This window comes from Polyergus mexicanus, unplaced genomic scaffold, assembly GCF_030449975.1.
Source record: "Polyergus mexicanus isolate NDT 795.1 unplaced genomic scaffold, iyPolMexi1.0 SCAF_7, whole genome shotgun sequence".
Taxonomy (NCBI): Eukaryota; Metazoa; Arthropoda; class Insecta; order Hymenoptera; family Formicidae; genus Polyergus; species Polyergus mexicanus.
The window spans coordinates 5,581,213-5,600,721 of NW_027223327.1; the positions used below are offsets into that span (position 1 = coordinate 5,581,213).

At 32.1% G+C, this 19,509-nt stretch overlaps 1 protein-coding gene and 1 pseudogene across 1 annotated transcript in view; one reads left to right on the forward strand and one right to left on the reverse strand.

Moving 5' to 3' along the window:
- Oseg5 (intraflagellar transport protein Oseg5) overlaps nt 1-19,509 on the forward strand; it is a 369,827-nt gene that overhangs the window by 3,118 nt on the left and 347,200 nt on the right. The gene's annotated exons all lie outside the window — the stretch shown is intronic.
- Nucleotides 5,364-14,074, reverse strand: LOC138934885 (uncharacterized; annotated as a pseudogene).

Genomic DNA, 19,509 nt, shown 5'->3' on the forward strand with positions numbered 1-19,509 from the left:
AAATATGCTTATATATCGCGAAATAGTGCAACACAAGAAGAAAACTAATAAAGTGATTAACGGTTATTAAGAGTATCGCGGAATAGTGCAAGGAAGAGAAGTGATTTCTTTTAATCGATGTCATATTGAGCAGAGTTAGATTATATTAACGAAACTGTGCGAATGCTTACACTTGAGTGAATTAGTGCGTTATCAATTAACATACTTATGATAATAGAAAATGATTATGGAAGCATCGAAGAAATATTTAGAGATTTTGACTGCCCATGTTTTCGATAACGATAAATTGATAATTATATACACGAACGCGCATTCATGTATAATGTTTATTTATATTTTATATAAATGTAATTAACGCATAAATAATATTTTTAGGTTGACTTATAAATGGCTAAGCAATGCATTTATGTTAATGTATCAAAATGAAATGATAAAATTATATCAAAGGACTTCTATAGTATCCATAAACATTTTGTGTATTTGGAGTTACTCGCAACTTTTAGTTCTGGAAATGTGAATATTTATTTATATTTTATATATAAATGTAATTAATGCGTAATTAATATTTTTAGGTCACTTATAAATGGCTAAGCAATGAATTGCATATTTATGTTAATATAACAACCAAATCTGGGAAATTGTACTAAAAATATTACATATACGATTGAATTAAAAGCATCAGAGTTAGAACCTGAAATAGAAATGTTAAGCATTAGTCAAAGAAAAGAAATAAGGTAATAATTTTGTTTATAAGTTATATATGAAAGTTAAATATTAAATATTATTTATTTTTTTGGACTAAATATTTTAAGGACAAGATTTAGTCTATTTAACTTTTGGCACATAATGGTTAAACGGTAATTGTTTCGAATAAGGCCTTTTCTGAATTTTGAGAAATATGATCGGATCTCTCGGTAAAACTCTTTGTTGTGACTCCAATAGTGATAATCAATCGGGGGAGCCCGTCCTCTATCATCCCCCCCCAAAAAAAAAAACCGAAAAACCCCCAAAATTATAAAAGCAAGGTGAGGTACACCCCACAACCCAAATCAAATTCTAGTTTTAAATCAGAAATAGGTTTGGATTAGGTTACATCTTTCGAAAGTCCCCCCGTAGGAGGGACGGAACTCACTGCGTCCACGCATACACTTTCCCATCCACATAACAATTGTGAAGTGGACCTCGCTTTGCTTTGTAAAGTAAATATTTATATGCGTGGACATAGCGTTCCGGCTCCTACGGGGGGCCTCCACATCTAGAAGATATAACCTAATCCAAACCTATTCCTGATTTAAAACTAAAATTTGGTTTCGGGGGCGGAACTCACTGTATCCACGGTTAAGGCTCCTGAGTAGTCGCCGCGGCCATATTGGAATGATGACGTCAGAAGCGAGAAATGACACGCTGAGAATTCTTGCGTGCCATTTTTAAATAAAAAGATATTTTAAAGAAACAAGACTACAGATCGCTTTAGTATACTCGTAAAATTGTCCGAAAACTAAGCTTTTCCTTTGACAATTAATAAATAACTGTAAAATGAGTGACAAAGTAAGCCTAGTCATACGGGAAAACATGTAGTTTGACAGCTGTCGAAAGAAGTGCAAAAAGTTCTTTTTACATAATACTTAACTTGCTAAGCTTAGTTTTCGGACAATTTTATAAGTTTCACAAATACGTTACACATCACAGCATTAGCATAAAGGGAATAATCACGAAATGGCACGCAAGAATAATTTGGGCTGCCAAAACGTCACTTTTCACGCCTCATAGTTCATCGATTTGCAACGTGAGGCGCTGCATAAAAATTCTGACATATGGGTAACACGCTGGTAACTTGTAGCTAACACGTAACATATATATAGTATATATCTTTTATATATCTATTATATAATGTAGTACTCTATTAGAAAAATACTTGAACAAAGGAAGGGCGCAATGCTCAGCCATTTCCCAAAAAATTTGATTTTAATAATATTTAAATAATATATTTTCTTATATACAGCTCCGTTAGGTCGATTATTGAAAAGGCGACGTAGCTCGGGTATTAAAGCGGGTGACTACCACGCATCAGACCCGGGTTCAATTCTTGTCCCTGGCACTTTTTTTCTCATTCTTTTTTATACAATCTAGCAACGAATATTTATTCATGTAAAATAAAGTTAATTAAATTAAATTTTTTTTAATTGCACTTTTGGAAGGCAATTTTCTTTTAATTTATTCAATTTAATTTATTCAATTTTAATTTATTATTTTATACATTCTATCCGATACAAAACGAAGTAAATAAAACGCCACTTTTTGAACATAATTATAATTTAATACAAAATTACAACAAGTAATTACGACAAATATATCATCCGAATAATTGTAACCGATCTGTAGAGAATGTTGATGTTACTGATAAGGATGAATAAGTTTTGACACATTTGTTTCTAATTTTGTATTAAATTATAATTATGTTCAAATAGTGGTGTTTTATTTGCTTTATTTTATATCGAGTAGAATGCATAAAATAATAAGGTTGTAAGTTTAACAAAAATTATGCTCAGTTTCATGAATAAATTAAAAGAAAATTGCCTTCCGAAAGTGCAAATTAAAAAAAATTTAATTTAATTAACTTTATTTTACATGAATAAATATTGTTGTTAGATTGTATGAAAAAAGAATGAGAAAAAGAGTGGCAGGGACAAGAATTGAACCCGGGTTGGATGCGTGATAGTCACGCGCTTAATGCCCGAGCTACACCGCCTTTTCGCTAATTGATATAACGGAGCCAGATATATGAAAGCCATATTGTTTAAATCATTTTCTTGGAAATGGCTAAGCATTGCGCTCTATTCCTTTGCTCAAGTATTTTTCTAATAGAGTACTACACTATAAAAGCCTTTTTCAATTCGGTAATCCTAAAGTCGCGTCCTCCCCTGCTAGTCACAGGAACGTGCGCATCATAAATATAATAGCACAATACTTTAGTTCTCTAGTAGTAGAGGTTCTCATTAAAATTTTCTATTCAATATTTTATTTTGTATTAATAACAAAAATAATTATTATTCTATTATTAATTACGTATATGTACGTTCTATAATAATTTAAAATATTTATATTTTATGGTTACCAGAGTATTGTGCTATTATACATTTGTAATAGCACGTTCCTGAGACTAAGTGATGCGCTCCTTAGTTACGATTTATGATGCGGTGATGCGTTGCTAAGGAACGAGGGGTAAGAGGGGAGCAGCGAGCAGTAGGCGTGAGCTAAAAAATCCAGCCGAAAGTTACATATAAATCCCAGTTCACTTATATCAGTGCTGCTGGGATTTACTTGCACATTTCGGCCCGATTCTGTGGCTCATGCCTATTGCCCCCCACTCACCGCTCGTGCGTTAACAACGAGTCGCCAGATATGCGTGACTAAGGACCGCGACGCTTCGTCTCAGGAGCGTTTATATGTAAGAATGCCCAAATATAATAATAAGATAATACTTTTCTAAATACACCGCGAAAATTCTTAGAATTAAAAGTTTTTTTTCAATATTTTATAATTTATTGATATAAAATATTAAAGAAAAACTTTTAATTATAGAAAAGTATTGTCTTATTATTATATTTGGGCATTCTTATATACGGACGCTCCTGAGACAAAGCGTCGCGTTCCTTAGTTACGCGTATCTGGAGACTCGTTTGAAAAATGTGAACGTGGAAATTAATAGTTTATTCGAATAGAGAGCTGCCTTTTGCAATATAAAGTTATCGAAGAGCATTAGAATATCTGTCATTGACAAAAAATAGTTCAAATTTGAATCAAAATGATATGGAAGAGTCGGTTAATGATGCTAAATTGCAGATTTTATTAGAGGACCATATAAATGTTTATAATAATTTGGCAGCTGCATTGATTAAAATGGAAGCCTACAATGCAGCTTTAAAAAATAAGAAACATATTTCAAGGTATCAACTACAAAATATTAAAGCATTACTTAGGAAAAGTATTGCAAAAATCGTAACTTTTTTTTTCATTTACTATACTTAATCATTTTCTAAAATAGGTTTTATATATTTTTGATTTATATTTTACATATGGAAAATTCAAATATGTGTATATACATATATATATATATATATATATATACTGGGTGGCCCATTTTAATCCATCCAGTCGAATATCTCAAAAACCAAGCCCGGAAGAGAAAAATGTTTCAGACAAAAGTTGTTTGGTTTCGAGGGGGCCATAAGATGGTGACAATGATTTGACCTTGGAAAATCATTTGAAGGTCATGTGAAGGTCAACTTTGAAATCTTAAATGGAAACCTCCATTTTTTATTTAGTATTCTTGTAGCTGACATCGAAAGCTTTCCAAAACACTATAATAAAGTATTTTTTTATTAAGTACTTTTTGAGTTATTTTATATTTTAATCTGACATATTTTGATATAAAAAATAAAATATTTCGTAAAATATTCAGTTTTCGATAATTTTACCGTAATACTTCTATGTACAGAATAATAAGACAAATTAATAGTGCTACGGAATAGTGCAAGGAAGGGAAGTGATTTTTTCTAATCAATGTCATATTAAGCAAAGTTGATTATATTAGCAAAACTGAGCGAATGTTTACCTTTGAGTGAATCTGTGCATTGTCAATTAACATATTTGTCATAAATACATTGTTAAAAAATAATTATGGAAGATTTTCGCTGACCATGTTTTCGAAAACGATAAGTTAATAATTATATATACTCGCGAACGTGCATTCGTATATAATGTTTATTTAATTTTACATAAATGTAATTAATGCATAATTAATATTTTTAAATTAACATAAATATGGCTAAGCAATGATTTTATATTAATAGCAAAATAAATCTTGTGAGAATTCTATCAAAAATATCATAAGAACAACAGCATTAAATACACATTGAAGCACTTCTATAATCTGCAAACATTTTGTGGATTTGGAATTATTCGTAACATTTAGTTTTGGAAATGTATGAATCTTTATTTAGATTTTATATATAAATGTAATCAATGCGTAATTAATATTTTTAGGTCATTTACAAATGGCTAAGCAATGAGTTGTATGTTATATTAAATAACAAAACAAATCTTGTGGGAATTTTATAAAAATTTTACATAGACAGTTGAATTGAAAGCGTTAGAATTAGAGACCGAAATAGAAACAGTTGAACATTAGTCAAGGAATAGAAATAAGGTAATAATTTTGTTTATAAATTATATAATAAAGATTATTTATTTTCTTAGACTAAATTCTCTAGGAACAAGATTTATTGTTAATCTATTTAATTTTTTTGACATAATGGTTGAACTTATTTTTTAAAACAATAAGAAACGTGGAAATTGGTGATTTATTCGGATAGAGCTGCCTTTTGCAATATGATGTTATTGGAGAGCATTAGAATATCTGTCATCGACAAAAAGTAGTTCAAATTTGAATCAAAATGAGGAGGAAGAATTGATTAGTGATATTAAATTGCAGATTTTATTAGAGGATCGTATAAAAGTTTATAATAATTTGGCAGCTGCGTTGATTAAAAGCCTATGAGGCAGCTTTAAAAAATTTGAAATATGTTTCGAGGTGTCAATTATAAAGTTAAAACACTTACATAGTACTAGGAAAAATATTGCAAAAATTCTAATCTTTTTATTCAAAATATTTAATTTTTTTAGAAATAAGTTTTATATATCCTTGATTTATATTTTACATATAGAAAATTCAAATATGTATATATATATATATATATATATATATATATATATATATATATATTGTGGATATCGAAGGAACAATATTGAGACACAAAGCGGAATATGTAAAAGCTTATGCAATTTCTCTCTGTTTCTCTCTCCCCACTGAATCCAAAAATTACATCCAGAAATGAAGATATTTATTACAGAATTAATGACTTTAAAAGATAAAATTGCTAAAGACAGAAAAAGAAAAGCATCTATTTTTACTTAATTACTTACTTTTATCATTTGCTTTTATTAACAATTATATTTATCTAATGACTTACTTTTATCATTTCCTTTTATACCTTTTGATGGATTTCTAGTATCTTCAACTACACCTAACATTTTGCGATATAGGTGCTTATATTTTTCTACATATTTAGCAATTTTATCATTTAAGGTCATTAATTCTGTAGTAAATATCTTCATTTCTGGATGTAATTTTTGAATTCAGTGGAGAGAGAGGAAAAGGTTGTATAAGCTTTTGCATATTCCCCTTTGTGTGTCAATATTGTTCCTACGATACGTACAATATATATATACACACATATTTGCATTGTTCCTATGATACGCATAATATGTATACACATATATTTGAATGTTCTACATATAAAATATAAATCAAGAATATATAAAACTTATTTAAAAAGATTAAAGATAGTAAATAAAAAGAAGATTAGGATTTTTGCAATACCTTTTCTAAGTAACGCTTTAACATTTTGTAGTTAGCACCTTCATGTTTCACATTTTCTAAAACTGCGCCATAAGCTTCTGTTTTAATCAACGCAGCTGCCAAATTATTATAAACTTTTATATGTTCCTATAATAAAATCTGCAATTTTGTATCAGTAATCAATTCTTCCTCCTCATTTTGATTCAAATTTAAATTACTTTTTGTTGATGACAGATATTCTAATGTTCTCTGATAACATTATATTGCAAAAGGCAGCTCTATCCAAATAATCAATTTCCACGTTTTTCATTGTTTTAAAAAATAAGTTCAACCATTATATCAAAAAAAGTTAAATAGATTAACAATAAGTCTTGTCCCTAGAGAATTAAGTCTAAGAAAATAAATAACCTTTATTATATAATTTATAAACAAAATTATTATCTTATTTCTCTTCTTTGACTAATGCTTAACATTTCTATTTCAAGCTCTATGACGCTATAACTGTGACGCTTTCAATTCAACTGTATATAATGTAATATTTTTGATAGAATTCTCAAGATTTGTTTTGCTATATTAACATAGATATGCAACTCATTGTTTAGCCACTTGTAAGTAACCTAAAAGTATTCATTACACATTAAATACATTTATATATAAAATATAAATAAACATTTACATTTTCAGAACCAAAAGTAGCAAGTAATTCTAGATCCACAAAATGTATGTATACATTACAGAAGTGCTTCATTTTATTATTCTAAAGCTATACAATAAAAATGTGTATGCTGTGATTTTTATGATATTTTTGATAGACTTCTCACAAGATTTATATTGCTATATTAATATAAACTCATTGCTTTTAACCATAAGTTAACCTAAAAATATTAATTATGCATTAATTACATTTATATATAAAGTACAAATAAACATTATATACATGAATGCGCATTCGCGCATATAATTACCAGCTTATCGTTATCGAAAACATGGCCAGCCAAAATCTCCAAATATTCCTTCGATTCATTCATTATCATTTTCCAATAATGTATTTATCACAAATTTGTTATAATTGATAATGTACAGATTCACTCCACTGTAAGTATTTGCTCAGTTTTATTAATGTAACCTGTAACCAAACTTTGCTCGATATGACATCGATTAAAAGAAATTACTTCTCTTCCTTACACTATTAATCAGGGTTGGGAAGTAACGCGTTACTTGTAACGCCGTTACCGTTACAGTTACTTTTTTTCGGTAACTGTAACGGTAATGGCGTTACAAATTTTATTTGTAACGGAAAAAGTAACTTCGTTACATTTTTCGGTAACGAGTAACGAATTTAACAGTTACTTTTATCGTTACTTTTTTCAAATTTTTTGATTTATTTAAGATATTATTCTTGCTATTTGCGTGATAAAATTTTTATCTTAACCGTAAAGCCGTAAACAAATCGACCAATTAGCATTCTTATTATGTTGTAAAAATGCTTGAATGTGATTGATCAACTTATGGCTCTTGCAGACCAGTGCGATGACGCGACCCGCGATATCCAATGAGAGCTTTATCTTTTCGGAAAAGCAGAGCTCTCATTTACTACCAGTTCTAAGTACCTTGCAACGAAAATTAGAAAATCTCAATAAATCTGACCTTATAGATTGCCATTCATTAGTTGAAGCTATTCAGCAAGGTTTAAATAAAAAGGTAACTTATTAATTTGATTAATACATATGTTATATAATTTTAAATAAGGATTTAATTGAAAAATATTATTTTATTTTAAACTATTGATTCAAAAGTATTAATTTCAATAAAACAAACAATGTCGCTTAATTTACTATATTTGATTTTAAATTTCTTACAATATTTGAAACAAAAGAATTAATAATAGCAGCATGTTTACATCCAAAATTTAAGTTAAACTGGTTAACCGGAGAAAAAAGAAAACGTGCTGAAAATTACTTGGAGGATTTATTGGGAATCCGATCAACTGAAAATTCTTCAAAAGCTGGAAAATCTGACGATCACGATGATTTTTTCATTTTTGAGCAAAAAACGGTGCAAAATTAATCTGAACAAGAAGAATTGCAACGGTTTTTAAAATCAAATAATTGTAATATAGAAATGTTAAACGACTATCCAAAACTTAAAAAACTTTTTATTAAATATAATACAGCTCTACCAAGCAGTGCATCTGTAGAAAGAATGTTTAGCATCGGTGGCTCTGTATTAACACCACAAAGAGGGCATTTAAATGATGATACTATGGAGCAACAAATTTTATTAAAAATTAATAAAGAATTTCGATAAAATTTAATCATTTATTTTGTAATAAACCTTGAATGAAATCTTGCTTACAATTTTTTAAAAGTTTTTCTTATGCAAAATAATTTATTAGTTTGTATTGTAAAAAAGTAACGGAAATTGTAACGACTCGTTACTTTTTAGTAACTGTAACAGTAACGAGTTATTTTTTAAAATTAGTAACGAGTAACGGTAACGAGTTACTTTTTAGAAAAAATAACGGTAACGGTAACGAGTTACTTTTATAAAGTAACTTTCCCAACCCTGCTATTAATAGTGTATAAATTTAATAATTTCTTTTGACTTTATCACTTCTCTTCGTTGTTGCACTATTTTGCGATACTCTTATCACTTTTCGTTCCATTATTCCGCGATATATACTAGTTGCTTTCCATTTGCACTCAAGTGATACTGAGTCACTCAGTTATGTGAGTATTTCATACTCAGACAATGACGTCATTGACCTGCTTATTTTGGTAACAAAGCTATCACATAATAATATAGATTCATAACCTCACTTTTAATGTGAGTCTATTAGACTCACTAAAGCACACGGTCTCGATCGTGTGCAGAAACCACGTAAAAACTCAGTTGAATCTCACTTGCTAGCATCAAAAGGAACATGCATTCAACTAAGTAATGACGTCACAAGTGAGAATTATCTGAGTTTTGATGTAAATGGAAAGCAACTACTATAACTCATTTTTTATGTTGTCCGCGCGATATATACTCTCGTAACCTTACATTATTATCTTATACATATACATGTACATACACAACATTGTCTCTCAAGGCATATTTGCACACTCAAACGAATAATTGTACATGAGTGCTGCAAACACGCCTTGAGAGACAAAATCGCTTTGCGTGCGTGCGTGCGAGCATACGTACATGAGAGTCTGAATTGGAAAAATAAATGTCACGATTCTGATATTTCGCTTGATACGATTATCATACCCTAGGATTGACTCCATCAATCTTATTCGAACTGGTCGCAATCGAAAGCTTGCATCCACATTGCATAAGAAAAGTGCCGTTAGATTTTTGATTACGGCTTTAGTTCTTGAGGTATTTCCCAGATAGCAAAATGATAGCAGCATGCGCGCAGATTGGCAGCAAATTTAATCAGAATTCCATACCAAAACCATAGCCATCTGTGACCACATTAAGCTCAGGTTTTGTCGACAGAGCCTGCTGACAGGCAATGTGAGCAGATTGGCAGCAGAAATCACGCAGAGCCTGCGCGCAATCTGACGGCAGATTGACAGCAGAAATCGAGCAATTTCTAGACATTTATATAAAATGGTACATTTAAATAAATTTAAACATTTAAAGGGTCTTGAGTCCAAGTAGCAAAATGACAGTAAATTTTGGTCACAAAATAACCAATTAGAGTTAATCCTAAAGTTAGGTCTCATAAGATTCACAAATGACGTCAATAGTTGATATGTCACATTCACGGGATGTCATTTTCTGACGTTTGTATTAATAACATAAATTTATAATATTAGTAATATGTATTAATGTAATATATATATGAAAATTTGAATAATTAATTTATGAAATTAAATCAAAATTAAAATATTTTATTTATATGGAAGTTAATTTCTATTTTACCATATATCTTAAATAGATATAATAACGAACGATTTTCACTTATTAGGATAATTTCTTTCCAAATAAGTGAAAATCGGATATTTATCTGTCTGATTTTCTAAAAATCAGTTCAATATCTGAATTCCCGGTACGGGAGTCGTATCAGAACTTAAATTGATAGAAATAATTACGATGTTATTAGCCGCATTTTGCAGGCATTATATACGCTCGTGACAAGAATTTGGATATGGATATAGAAAGTGAATAGTGCGCCGCATAGTTGTAAGCGAATAAACTATACTATTTCAATAAATTATATGAATGCTAAAAGCTGCAGATTCTGTTTCATTTCTACCGATTTGCCATCAGATTGCGCGCGCGCAGATCTTGCTCGATTTCTGCCGACAATCTGATGTCAAGTCATGTTAGCAGATCCTGCTCGATTTCTGCTACCAATCTGCGGTCAGATTGCGCGCGCGCACACAGATCCTGCTCGATTTCTGCTATCAATTTGACATCAAATTGCGTTGTGCAGATCCTGCTCGGTTTCTGCTGGCTATCTGCTATAATAATTCTATGCAAATCCTGCTCGGTTTCTACTACTGATCTGCTATCAAATTATATCAGCAGGTTTTGTAACATTTCTGCTGACATTCTGCTATCATTATCTGATATAACAGACTTTGTATACAATCTGGAATCTTTCTGCTGACAAAAATTTGTAGCAGACGTTTGGCAAAATCTGTTCGAACAGACTTGGCTATCTGGGTTTAATCGAAAGTTTCTTAAGAATAAAAACTCCGGGTAAACTACTTGATAGCGTCGCGGCCCCTATACATAGGAAACCGTTGACAAGATAAAACGAATTTTTTAATATACTTGGCGTTGCGACGCTACCGTATCGCTTGATCTTCGGAAGTGGAGCCTCCCCTCCTCTGTAGGGGAGGATGGGGAGAGGCGGCACCCATTGCGTTACATGTATTTGGCAAGACGAAGTGTTTCACATTTTTTTTATGAAACTTTTTTTGTTCATAGCTCTTTCGTAAGCAAAGAGTGAACTAAAATCTATTAAATGTTACTCTTGATAACATATGGTCAAGGTCAAGGTCATCGGAATTAGATTTTCTTTTGTCGATCTTTACGATCTTCAGTGATATTTTTGATTATAACTTTTGTACCATACAAAACTCTCGTTTGCGACTTTGATAGTTGACCTTAATATGATCTCTTGAAGTCACGTGCAAAGTTTCATTCCAATCGGAGAGATGCTCCATTCGGAAGAACACTCCTATTTCAGGCATAATATAACTTATAAATTATTATTTTACCTATAAAAAATTATTCCCTCCTAATAAATAATTCTTTACTTTATTGTATACAATTTACTCTTATATTACTCTCACTCTGATGCTTTCAGTTCAATTGTATATGTAATATTTTTGATAACATTCCCACAAGATTTGTTTTGTTATGTTAACATAAACATGCAACTCATTGCTTAGTCATTTGTAAATGACCTAAAAATATTAATTACACATTATATATAATTGCATTTATATATAAAATATAAATAAACATTCCCACATTTCCAGAACCATAAGTTGCGAATAGCCAAATCCGCAGAGCCAGATCTACAATATATTTATAGACACTATAGAAACGCTTCAATATGATTTTATCATTCCTTATGAAGCCAATTAATAACAATGTGTATTCAATGTTGCTGTTTTTATGATATTTTTGATAGAATTTTCACAAGATTTATTTTGTTACTTTAACATAAATGCATTGCGTAACCATTTGTAAGTTAATCTAAAAATATTAATTATGCATTAATTACATTTATAAAATATAAATAAATATTATATACATGAATGCGTGTTTACGCATATAATACTAGCTTATAATTATTGGAAACATGGCCAGCCAAAATCTTTAAATATTTCTTCAATTCATTGCTTCCATAATCATTTTCCAATAATGTTTTTATCACAAATATATGAAATCAATTAATAATGCACAGATTCGTTCCAGTATAAGCATTCGCTCAATTTCACTAATGTAATTCAACTTTGCTCAATACGACATCGATTAGAAGAAATCACTTCTCTTCTTTGCACTATTCCGCGATATTCTTAATAACCGTTAATCACTTTATCACTTTTCTTTTTGTGTTGCATTATTCTACAATATACAGAATGTCTGGTAAAGATTGTGCCAACGCTCGTGAGAGGGTACAGCATAGTAAACTGAGCAGAAAAATCCTATAACATTTTTTTCTATAACGCTTAATAAAGGAATTATTATTGAGTAAAGTCTGGCAATCAATGCCAATCTTTAGGCACGCGTCTGGTAGTGTGCGTGAGCGCTCCATCGCTACGGCGACACACACTATCAGGGTGGCTTACCGGGATCGTCCCGATTGCGCACATTACCAATCGGACACGACAATATTTTCTGATCGAACACAGACCCTTCTTTCTATTGCTTTCTATATTTTAATATTTATTCATTTATACAATTTATATTATTATTATTGATAATACGGTTTGTATACAGTTTAACTTCTATATTAAAATTATATCTATGAAATACCTATATCGTTTAACTTCTCTCTGTATTAAAATTATATCTTATTAAATTATATCGTGTTTTGAAACCTATTAAGTGACAGACACTAAGAGATTGAGCATTAAGATACGTTGTGATTGTGTCTGCTGAAATTCAATATGGTATAAGTTTTGTAAATATATATACTAATAATAATAATCTTTATTGTTCCCCTTGGGGTTACAAAAACATACAAAAAAAACAACGCAATACATCCTTTTAATACATTACCGCTTAACCTATCTCGCATTCTTAACCTAGACTCCTTAACCTACCTACCTAACACACACACATTCGCAACTACGCTGTCTTAACTCTACTTACTCCTATGGACCTCCGTTTCCGTTCACAACGTCACACTTTGCCTCATCTACTCTCTCACTCTTCCATTCATTCTTCCCTTCCCCCCTCCTCTCTTCCAATTCTCTCATCCACCTCTCCCCCTCCCCCTCCTCCCCTAAAACCATCCCCACATTTTCTTGCCACACACCTTCCTTCCCCCAATCCGTGCATTCCTCCCAAACATGTTCCCATGACTCCAACTCCCTCTCGCACTCTCTGCATTTTCTTCCCTCCTCCCCTTCCCAATATCTCCCTTCCTTCATCCCATTCCCTAGTCTAAATCTTGCTACCCTTTGCCATCTGCTTTCCCCCCATCTTTTTTTTAAATACCCTGGCACCCCCTCTCCTTTCACCCACTTATGCCACCTATTATATGCCGACCCCCATATCCTCTTCCATCTTTCCTTTTTCTGCAACTTTCTTTCTCTTTCAACCTCCTCACCCCTTAGTTGCCCCAACTTCCTCAATTCTATAACCTCTTCCATTTTCCACCCTCTTTCCTCTATAAATCTTCTCCTCTCCTCCTCCCAGCCCTTCGCCTCTTCCCTTCCTAATCCTTTTCTTCAATTCTTCCCAACACTTCCTAGCCAGTTCTCCTCCCTTACTCTCCTCCAATTTCTTTTCAAAATTCCACGCTCTCATGCCCGCCCTCTCCTTCAACAAATTCCTCTGCAATTCTTCCCTTACCATATATCCCGGCGTATACCTTTCCACTCCTAACACCCACTTCAAATACCTGTCCTGTAATTTTTCCACCCTCTCCCTCTCCTTCCAAACCCACACCTCCACCCCATAACTTACCATCGACCATACTAGCTTATCAAACAACCAAACTCTTTTCCCCCAATCCCCACCAAACCTCCTTTTTCCCAACCCTCACACCTGATCTAACAACGCTGCTCCCTTCCTAACCCTTTCCCTTACATGTGCATCCTGTTTTCCATTCGACCTCACCGTATACCCCAAATACTTAAATTCCCTCACCTCCTCCAACACTTTTCACTTCCACAACCATTTTATTTTCTTCCATCTGCCTCCTCCCTTCCTACATCTCATTACTTTAGTCTTCGCCACTTTCACCTCCAAACCCTTCCTGTCCATATATCTCTCCAAATTTCCTAACATCCCCTTCATTCCTTCTTCATCCTCCGCCAACAACACTATGCCATCCGCATATGTCAGTGAGTTCACTCTTCGCGTGCACACCTCTCACTCTCTCACTCACTTCCCTGTCTCCTCACTTTCTCTGCCTTTCGCACTACACGCTTTTACAATACTCTCTCTCGCCCACCGGAAACGGAAGTACAAATATATATATTTACTATTTATATAATTTCTTCTAAAAAAGAATTTTCTTTTATTGAATAAATCTTTAAAAAAAATCACGTCCTTGTATATATATAATGTATAATGTAGTACTTTATATTTTGCAGAAAAACTTTTGAATTTTAAATTTTTACAAAAAGCACTAATATCCCATTAAAAAAAGAAACCTCACAAGGGTAAAAAAAATACGTCAAATACATAAAAAATATCCTTTGTACGCAACAAAAGTTTAAAAATATATTTACCTCTAAAGAATAACTTATAAAAAAATTTTTCCCTAAAAAATAAAAAATAAAAGATGTACGCAACAAAAAGTTTAAAGATATATTTACCTCTAAAAAGTAATTTATAAAAAAATTTTTTCCTAAAGAAACCTTTACAAAAAAAAAAAAATAAGAACTAAATATGAAATCAATAGTTAATCAGCCAAGTACGTAGAAGCAGTTCAGTTTGTGAAGATTTATAAGTTGAAATAGTAATAGATAAATATATTTTTAAACTTTTTGTTGCGTACATTTTTTATTTTTTGGAGAAAAATTTTTTTATTAGTTATTTTTTATAGGTAAACATACTTTTAAACTTTTTGTTGCATACAAGAAATATTTTTTATGTACTTGGTATACTTTAAAACTTTTTTTAAAATTTTGTTTTGTATAAAGAGCTTTTTTATATTATGTTATAAACAAAATTCGATTTAAAAGGTTAAAAAGAGAGCAACCACACAATTTTAAATGAAACAATGATTAAATTTTAATAAACTTTTTTGTTCTGAATATCTTTTGAAAGCATTTTTAACAATAATGAAATATATACATATACAGGGTATTCCCAATCTAAATGGCAAAACTTCAAGAGTGTGTAGGCGACCGAAAAACTAAGACAAGAAGTCCTTTAGAGGTTTGCTCGTTTTTGTTCCATTTTAGAGAAAATCGCAAAAATTCAATCTCTCATTGTCAATTGCTCTCTTCACTTGATTAACACCGAATAAATTTTCTGCTTCAAGGTTCCTTACATATGTAAACACTTGATGTTATTCTTTATGGTATCAATCAATTCAAGAGAGCAATTAAGAGACCGAATCATAGATGCAGTGCACCAAATATCACTAGAACAATGTCTAGCTGCAATTAATGAGGTCAGTGCTAGATGCAATGCTTGCATTGCTGTAAGAAGGCAACATTTTGAACAATATCTGCATTAAATAGATGATAACATAAATAAAATGTAAATAAACAGGTAAAAAAACGAAAACTTGTTTTATTTCTTTCTTTGTGATTTTCTCCAAAATGGAGCAAAAACGAGCAAACCTCTAAAGTACTTTCTGGCTTAGCTTTTCGGTCCCCTACACGCTCCTGAAGTTTTGTCATTTAAATTGGGGACACCCTGTATATAGTATATAGTGCATATATATATATATATATAAGTATAAATGGTTCATTTTGTTATTATGTCAATAAATGTTTAGAAGTTATGGGAAATTATTTTAAACCTTTACTATAATAAATTAATTGCATTTAGAATACGATAATTTTGTAATTAAAATAACATTATTGAGAGTGGAGATGTAAAAAAAAAAACCGTTTTTTTCTAATAGAAAAAAAAACAGATGAAAAAAAGTTAAAAAAAAACAAATTGTTTTTTTTATTTTTTTAAATATAATATTATTGTTACGTCCAGATTCGGGGAAGGATGAGTCGACGGAAGGGTGTAACAGCTATCTTTTATTATCCCGAAATTAAACGTCTCGTGGCGTTTGGAATCGGATCGAACGAACTGATAGGTTTGAAAAACAGGTAAACGAATGATTCGCTATTATGCTGGTTATTCAGACGTTCGTTCCGTGGTCCCTTTTCGGCAAGAAAATTTAATCTTTTTTACGCGGGATGGGATTAAGTGCGATCCTTTGACTATGAATTAATGGGGATTTAACAAAGAATAATTCTTTTATTTAAATTAACAAAGTATGAATTTATTCATATTTTAAAGTAAATGCTAGATGTACTTGATTATATAAAAAAAAAAAAAAATTATTGTAGATAATTTCTCGGTGAATGCATGTGTGTGTGCGAGTGTTTAATTCGCGGGTGTTACATTAATACGGAGGGCATCAGTCAGAATGCAAGGGAAAGATTCTATCGTTAACATTTAAATTCTGACTGATTAATACAATATAAAAATATATTTGATTAAAGAATAAAAAAAAAATAAAATCCAAATCAATATGTATTGTATAAATAAATAAGTGTATATGTTAATAACGGTCAGAAGTATAAAATTGGTCGCTCGCATACGTGTTAGATTAAGATCAGGAGTTAAAACTTTCTAAGATTTATCGCCGGAACAGATTGATGATTTAAAAGAATAAGACATTCTTCGGAAAGTTTTGATTTAAATAAGAAACAAGACAAAAAGGAGGAAAAGAAATATTATTCAATTAAACTTACTTTTTAAAATAGTAATTCAGATGTGGAGGGGTGGCGAATTTGTACGGTGTTTCACTTTGCATATCATGTCGACAGCCCGATGTTCGATTTGTGGTTGACCTGGAGATGATGCCAAGTGAGGACAGTGGTGGCACAAGTGCCTAACTCGCGAAGCACAAAGTAAGACTGCGTGAAGTTGAAGACCGAAGAAAAAGTGTGTCTAAATGTCTCTTCGAGTCCCCTTTTTATAATTCTCTTTTCCGGATGTATTCTAATTCCAAGAGTGGGAATCTTCCAAAAACTTCAACGAATTGGAATTGCGTAGAAATGGGGATTCTTCATCTTAACGAATTAAAAATTGTGCTAGTGTCTTTATTAGGCGGGGAGTTTCTCCTACTTTTCGAATTTTTACCCGTGGTGATCGTCGATTGGTGATCTCGATATCAGTTTAAGTCTCTTGAGTATTAGATTTCCCTTGCGCACATTATCTGATTAGAAAAAGTCTTACTTCCTTATGATTATTTTTATCAATATTAACGCAGCTGTGTTTACTAAATATTTCGTTATAGAAGTTTCATCATTATTGATTTAGTTGTACTTGTCAGATATCTCGTTAGAAGGAATTTTATTATGTTTTCGGTATCAATTTATTCTTCCGCTGGAAAATTCTATGGCAAGGATGTTTACTGATGTTTATTTATTTTTAGGCGACCGGTGCGGTTTCGTCATCGGTCTCTCGCATTTTTCTCACGGTTGCTCATAGATATAGATATTAACAAGTGACTAAGTGTTTAAAGAAATGCGTGGCGCAAGATGTTCTATTTACCGAACGACTCATTTTTATCACCGATCAATTATCGTTGCCGCAACGTTGCGGAAGGAAGGAATCGTGGAGTCGCCAGGACGTAACATTATTTTTCTTTATATTTTTTTTGTTAACAATAAAATATCTAAAGTGCTTGAATGGGGAGGGTATTTTCAATTCTCCCCTGGTGCGATATTGCGATTAATTACGAAAAGAGAGTGGACTGTATTTTACTAAAACGAACATTCGAATAACGAAGACGAAATTGACTCACTGCACGGTGCGTACCTTATAGTCTCGAGGCTCGTTCCTCGTCCCTCTTGTAAGCTCCGAATTCCTTCGTCTTGAGTGAGTCGGAGAGGAAGTAGGCGAGCAAGCAGAACGATAATCGGTCAAGCAAGCAAAAGTCAAGCATGCACGTCGAACAATGCACCAGAGGCTTCGTTCCCCGTGGCCGGGAACGTCCATCCTCAAAACTGGTCTGTGCAGACAAGATGACTGTGTCTCTTCGTGAGGACTGGCGAGCGAGTGCCGTGGGTCCTGCAAGCATTTCGCAAGTCGAGTAAAAGCTCGAATTTTCGGCACAAGTATTCATCGATGGATCGATGAGGGCAGCACCGATTAGTGCGTCAATAAGAGATCTGCCGTTCGATCCCGATCCACCGACTTCTCGCGTGGTAATCGATAAACATGCAAATTAAGCAAAGCAAAGACTAATGATTATAATTACCCTAAACCCTAATATTCTATTACTACCACGGTAATAATTTCGAATAAGGCCTTTTCTAAATTTTGAGAAATATGGTCGGATCTCTCGGTAAAACTCTTTGTTGTAATCCAACATTGATAATCAGTCCGACCTCCATCACCCCTACCCCTCTAAAAACGAAAAACCCCCAAAATTACCGAAAATTAGGTAATTATGTACTATAAAGTTCACTCCAGAACCATACTAAATTTTAGTTTTAAATCAGTAATAGGTGTCTGGGTTAGGTTATATCATCCGGAAGAGGAGCCCCTACGCGGGGGGGGGGGGGGTGGAACCCACTGCGTCCGCGCATACACTTTTCCATCCACACAACAATTTTGGGGTGGACCTCGCTTTGGTTTGTAAAGTACATGCGTAGATACAGTGGGTTCCGCCCCCCCCCCCCTCTACGGGGGGCTCCACTTCCTGAAGATATCACTTAACCCAAACCTATTCCCGATTTAAAATTAAAATTTGATTTGGGTAACATTATTGTGTACGTTTGGTAAAGAATTATTGGCAATACATTCATTAAGTCGTACTATACCAAAAAATATGAAAAAATATATTATAAATGCTTGTCGCGTGAAGTGTAAAATATCTGGTAAACTACTAAACTTTTGACCATCATACTCCTATAACTTTTTATGCAGAATATTGCAAGGAATCGATTAGAAATAAAAAATTCGGATGTTTCCATTTAAAAAACAAAATTGACAGCAAAATCTCCGAAGCGCCTCCACCCAAGGCCAAACTAATGGCACTATCTTATGACGCCTTTAGAACCGAACAACTTTTGTCTGAAACATTTCTTTCTATCTTGCTTTATTCTTTAGATATTTAGGTGTCTCAATATAAATGCCCCATCCTGTATATATAAAACGATATATATAAACAAAAATCAAGCTCCATTTTTTCAAAATTTTGTTTTTTTTAA